Source organism: Mustela lutreola, chromosome 5, assembly GCF_030435805.1.
Source record: "Mustela lutreola isolate mMusLut2 chromosome 5, mMusLut2.pri, whole genome shotgun sequence".
In the NCBI taxonomy this organism is placed as follows: Eukaryota; Metazoa; Chordata; class Mammalia; order Carnivora; family Mustelidae; genus Mustela; species Mustela lutreola.
Window position 1 is genome coordinate 111,520,994 of NC_081294.1, and position 6,793 is coordinate 111,527,786.

General features: G+C 33.2%; 1 non-coding gene across 1 annotated transcript; it reads left to right on the forward strand.

Moving 5' to 3' along the window:
- Positions 1-4,428: 4,428 nt before the first annotated feature.
- LOC131832898 (small nucleolar RNA SNORA71) lies at positions 4,429-4,562 on the forward strand. The gene has a single exon (XR_009354242.1). It is a non-coding gene; the product is annotated as a small nucleolar RNA SNORA71 (small nucleolar RNA).
- The last annotated feature ends 2,231 nt before the right edge of the window (positions 4,563-6,793 follow it).

Genomic DNA, 6,793 nt, shown 5'->3' on the forward strand with positions numbered 1-6,793 from the left:
TTAAAACAAGTCTGGTTCTGTCAGTCAGAAAGTCATGTCTGATCTTATACATCAATGAACCAAGTAGAGACAACAAATTAGGAAAGGATGTATAAACAAAAAGATCAAAAATTAAGTCTAAAGTTAAAAAAATAATCTGGTTGAATGTCACGCACACAAAAAATCAATGAGGTAAAATGTTTTAGGATTTTCTATGACCTAAATTTAGTCTGGAGGAAAAAAAATAAAAACAAAAAACTAGCACAGTTTGGGGAGTCTTAGAAGTGAGGTAAAAACAAATCAGGTATTTAATTGATTTCAAGTTTAAATTGATTTAAAGTTTAAATAGTTTATATAGATCAAGTAAATGAATAAACTAATTAATATATAACTAAAATAAATGCATAATTAAAGGTAATTTAGTATCTTGAATTTATAAAGCATGAAATTCTCTCAATCAAAAGTAATCTTGCTGATGAGATTATATGTCAAAGTTTATGATGAGTTTCAAACACATTTCCAAGAAGAATTCTAATTAATGAATGTTTTACAGAAAACTAGCTTCCAATTTAAGTACCTGAAAATCTTGTACCATAAGGAATGTTTGAACAATGCAGTGATAGAGAACATAAAAACAAAAAATAAAAGTTTAATAAAGATAGTAAAAGTTTAATAAAGTACTCTAAATATCTGGAGTACTTTCATGGGGAAGCAGAAGGTGATTCACTTTATTTTGTCTTCAAAGATGGAATTAAGCTAAGAGGAGATTAGAAATGTTTCATCTCAGAGTGAGAATCAGTGGCAGCTGATGAAATGCGGCTGGTAAAGGAGAGAGAACAATAAACACACTCTCCACTGGCAGCACATTTCAAATAATTTTAGGGTAGTATTTTTAAATGATGAGATATCCAAATATGTATGGTGAAAACATAACTATAAGATGAATTGTTCTTTCATTAGATGTTAACTCCTTAATTAATGTCAAACAGGCCCTCACCTATCAGTCTTCCTACCACCTACCAATTACACCTAATTTTGCTTTTGAGAAGAATATTTATATTTCAAAAGTTAGAAAATACTAAAATTGAAACAAAGAGACACATGATACAATAAAACTATCTATAATCATTTCTCCCATTTTACTCTGATGAAATTCTATTCTTTTTGGCTTGAGTAAACTGAAATACAAAAATTATAAAATAAAGACCAGTGAATTTCCAAGTAACTGCTTATAAAGTGAAAAAAGTGGTTCTAAAAGAGAAACTGAGGTGTCCAATTTGTTGATTCAGCCATTTTGTATATTTTGTTGTTGTATTATTAGTCTTTAGACTCAGAGAATTACTCAAAGACATTATTTAAATAGTTAAAATCTTACTTATGGATAAATGGACTCTACACATTTCATTTAACTTCTGCCTGCTCAATCTATTTAAACGTTTGGTTAGTTAATCTATTTAAAATATCATAAACTATTCAAATTATTGCCTATTTTATGTATTAAAGAATGTCTTAATTTTGATTTGAATAAAAATATCTGAATTTAAAAAGTAATGCCATGTTAATTCAAGTCATTTTTAGTAAAAATTGTATCTAGGAAAACCCAAAGCTAAATATGCAGATTTCTGAAGATTTCTGAAGTGTCCTTCATTAGCATCTCTAGGGTTAGGGTCTGGTCAATACTTCTTAAATAATCTCCTGAGATGATTCTGATGTGCATCGAAGTTTGAAATCACTAAGGTAGGAAGTAGAACCAGTTTGGTATTTGAAATGGGAAAATAAGAAAGCATTTAAAGCTGATGACTCAAGGAGTAAAATGTAAGTGCATAAAGAGCACAAAAACAAACACTAAGAAATCTAATCTTATAGATCAAAATTAGAGAAAGAAGAGAAAAGGTTTAAACAGGGAAATGAGAGGTGTGATGTTAAGGAGGAGGAGAAGATTATGTAAAGGTTATTTAAAAAGATAAGCAGTAAAACAAAAATGTAAGGTTTTTGAACATTAGAATTACAGTTTTAAAATAACAAAGAAATCTTTCATTCGAGAAATTTTAAAATAGTCTAATCCCATAATATTAAATACTAAAACTAAGTCTGTAATAGGCTGAATAAAGTTCATTTGTCAATAATTTTCTTTCTTTTTGTGTGTGTGTGTGATTTGGGGGGACTTTTGCAACATAGTTTATCCTCCCCAAAGCACATGTAATTATTCTCCTGTATTTTTCAATATGCTTCATATTTTTGATCTTATGAACTCTGTAATGTTACCTGATAATATTTTCCTCTACTACTAAGATTTAAGTCAAATCTACGACCTATCTCTACAAGTTGCACAGATCTAATGACATATACTTTGTATACTGACTTTATTTCCAATTTTATATTTATAATGTTTTTCTTGATCTAATTTTCATTGAACTTTTTCTAAATCCTTCTCAATTAAAATGTTGTTATTTTAATCTTACTGGATATTTTAAAATATATTTTTTTAATTTTTTAAGACACAAAAATCTTTTAAGATGGGATATATAGTTATAAATGATCAAGTAAGCAAAGGTCAAAGAGACATTTAGTATTTTTCTAGAAAATTGATTCAAAAATTATAGCTATACTTTTAAGTTGGAAAACATTATATAATAATATATGTATTTAGAGATGTAAAGTAGACTCATGCTGTATGTGAGTATATACTAGCACAGACTACTGAAGAAGATAAACAAGGATATAATTGCAGTAACTTACTCTGTGGACAGATACTGGGTGGTTTTTAAACAATGGGCAGAGAAAGATATGTTTATCATCATATAACCCTTTTACATAATTCATTATAGAGTGTACATATATGACTTATTTAAAATATAATTTAAGTTTACAATTATAAGCATAAAATATATCAGAAAAATTGTTTTTTTTTAAATATCCTTAACCTTGAAGAAAATGGACTGTATTGAATTTTCTGCCTTGAGAGTTTATTCAGGTCTTCCTGAATGAGACTACCATTTTTTTACCTAGATGTGGTCCAGGACTAATTAATACTTGAAGAGAAAGCTAAGGGTCCCTGGGTGGCTCTGTCAGTTGAGAGTCCAACTCCTGATTTGGGCCCAGTTCATGATCTCAGGGTCATGAGATTTAGCATAAGTCTTCATGCTCAGCAGGGAGTCTGCTTGAGATTCTCTCTCTCCCTCGCCACCACTTGTGCACATGCTCATGTGTGATCTCTCTCTCAAATAAATAAATAAATCTTAAAAAGAAAAAAAAAGGAAAGAAAGCTAACATGGAAAAAAAAATTTTAAACTGAGCACCTACTGGGTGCCTGGTATTGATCAAGAAACACTGTAGAGGGTATAATTTCAATAAAGAATTTTCATCTGGGGTGCCTAGGTGGCTCAGTGGGTTAAGCCTCTGCCTTTGGCCCAGGTCATGATCTCAGGTTCCTCGGATCAAGCCCCGCATTGGGCTCTCTGCTCAGTGGGGAGTCTGCTCCCCCTTCCCTCTTTGCCTACTTGTGATCTCTCTCTCCCTGCTCTCTGTCAAATAAGTAAAATCTTAAAAAAAAAAATAATTTTCATCAAGGATCTAACTCTTAATTAGGAGAGATGAAAAAATAAGAGTAACAAAAAGTGCCAAGAATCAATTAATAAATTCTGGCTTGGTTTAGGACAAATTTCATAAAAAAGGCAACATTACTATCTATATCACAGAATATAATTAACATTTCTTGAGTTGCAGAGATGAAGGAAAGGAAAATGTAACTGAAATAAAATCAAGGAAAAAATACCATGGGATAGGAAAGGAAAAATTATATTGAGAGAAAATATTCCTAGTTTGTAGCTGTGGTAGGTGATAACAAAGAAGGAAGACTCTAAAATATTAAAGTAAAACACAATACAACAAAATAAAAAGAAACAATATTATTTGAAAAATTCAAATCATTTGCACATATTAAGTCTTCTGTTGTAAAAAGAATGAATATCCTGTCAGAATAATATTAGTGGTCATCCATCAAGTTCATAAAATGTCAGCTATAATTTTATGAGAATTTTTCACACTCTTCAGCATTTTCAGTTGAGGAAGGATACCTCAAGTAACTGGCTCAAATTCAAGTGGCTAAGAAATGACAAAGCCAGGACTCAAATCACAAAATATGTCCACATTTTGAGTTCCTGACTATTATGTTATACAACCTGCAGATGTGGAAGAGGGTGGATTTTAGGATGCTATAAGAGCAAACAAGAGGCTTCGAGGTCAGTTAAGAAGCTAGTTTCAGAATTCAGTTAAGAGACAGTGATATTTGAAGCAGCATAGATGTATTGAGACCTTAAATGAAGAAATTTACCCAACATAGAAACAGGAACTGAAGGACTTTGTTCCTGGAAGGAATGTGGACTAAGAGGACGATACCTCAGCATTTTTATCAGACAATACACAATGCTATAAAGAATCTGAGTATATACCAGCATTCGAAAGTGATCATGATCTGTCTGTGTCCTGGTCATTGATAGTGCAGGGAGAGGAGTTGCTGAAAGCACTTCCCCATGTTTGGAGGGTCCCTTCCTGTCCCTTCCAAACTCTGGAGCTTTCCCACACTTCCTCCTCCTCCCCACCTTTTAGGTGCCTCTGGGCACCTGCTGTCTTATGGCGTGCTCTCTGTGCCTGGCTCAGGATGGTTTCTGTATCTGTGAGGCTATGTAAAGGGAGTATGAGTGTGGGTCTTGCCTCAGTGCATGTCTGAGTTGGTTGTGGGAACCACCGCTGTGGCCTTTTGACTCTGGTCTCTAACTTCCACAGCCATGTGTTGCAGTCTGCCCATATTTGAAGGGATTACAGGCTGCCTGGTCACTGGTAATGCAGGCACAGGAAAAGTTGCAAGGCTTTCTTTATGTTCAGAGGTTCCAGATTAGGACAGCCCTAGGTGACAGAGCACAAGGAAGATGCAGGGAGGGAGACTTTCAGTGCATTTACCTCCTAAGACCCAGACTCCCTCAATGTTTTCTTGTTCGTGAGCAAAGAGGTTTCCCAGACAGGTAAAGCAGGGCCAAGTGCTTCTTGTCTCTTGCAGGGAAAGAAAAAAAAAAAATAAATAAAGAATCTGAGTATAACAGTGAGTAATAAGGCCATTTGAATTTGTGATAATGTTGTTATTTACTACCCTGAGAGTATTTATCAGTAGACAAAGTTAAAACTCAATTGCATAAGACTGAAAAAGGTAAAGAAATAACAACAAACTGGTTTATCTTTCAATTTACTGGTTAGTACTGGAAAGAAAGATAGCAAACCTTAAGGTTACAGTAAAAAAAGTGATAATTACAGGTTAGAAGAAGGGTGTGTGTGTGTTTAGTGGTTACCAAGTTTTCATCTAATGAAAAAGTATATACTACAAGAGGGAGCATATTCCAATATTTAAAACTGCTAACAGCATTAGTATCAAAATTCTATCACTAAGTAAGTCATTGGTTCTGATCGCCACTGACACTAATTTTAATTGTTTTTAAAATATTTCTTAAATATTTGGCACATGCTATCACTTCCCTGCAAGGATGTTTTAGCAGTTTAGAACAATAAAATCCAAGAGTAAATGGTCATGTTTAATTGATAGCTTATTTTAAAGACTTTTTTTTTTTAATTTAAGATTTTATTTATTTATTTGTCAGAGAGAAAGAGAGAGCACAAGCCGGGGAGCAGCAACCAGAGCAGGCAGAGGGAGAAGTAGGCTCCCTTCTGAGCAGGGAGCCCAATGCAGGACTTGATCCCCAGACTCTGGCTCGTGACCAGAGCCAAAGGCAAATGCTTAACCAACTGAGCCACCCAGGCATCCCTAAAGACTTCTTTTGCTTTTTAATTGCTTACATATAGAGTGAGTCAAACTTTGAGTAAAATTGTTAAAATTTGAAAGATGATATTAAGATGACAATAAATATATTGCAGTAATTTATAAAACTTGTGTCTTTTAGAGGTTTGTCAGTTGAACAAGGATAAGCACCATGGAGGTGGAGAACAAGCAGTAAGTCAAGAAAATACAGAAACAAGAATATCTATGGCAGAGTGAGATCCAAGAGACGTCTGGAGAGAAAGGGAACCAAACCATAGGTGAGAGACTTTAGTCCTGGAAAAATGGTGCTGTGTTCCCTTCACTTAGTATAGGAGAGGAGGAAGAGAAAACATATCTACTGACATTGTGATTTTCCATTTCTAAATGACTCTACTGTTATTATTAGACTATCATTAATTATCTTTTTTTTTTTTTGGTTCAGTCTTTTAATTATCTTTTCACTACAACAAGCTAGAGCTCTTTATCATTGCCTATGGCCAGGCCCTTTCTATAGCCTAAGTAGTTTGTATAGTCTAAATAGTTGTTGACTTAATATGGAGAATTACATGATACCAGGTCATGCGATTGTGATCTCATTGTATTTGGGATTTCTGATACCTATATTGCTATTAGATAGCTTCCAAAGTAGAATCTGTAGCATTTAACCTCTTTGTGTATCATTATGTGTCAAATGGATATAATTATTACTTATCCTTCCCACAAGGGTGTATTAAAGATTAATTCACAAATGTTCAGAAGATAGAAAGGCTATATACATGCTAAATATTCATAGCCACTAAAAATCTTCCTTAAAATTATAAAATCAAAGTTATTTCAAAGTAATTCACAATTAAAATGGAAAACATTGCAAGGTCTTTACTCTTTATCATTCAAGATGTCTTTGAACTGATAACCTTTACATTTTCTTTTTCCTCAATCCTCTTTCTCTCTCACTCTACAGCACTCAGGTCCTTTCTGTATGAAGACAAGAGTTAATACTTGAACTAC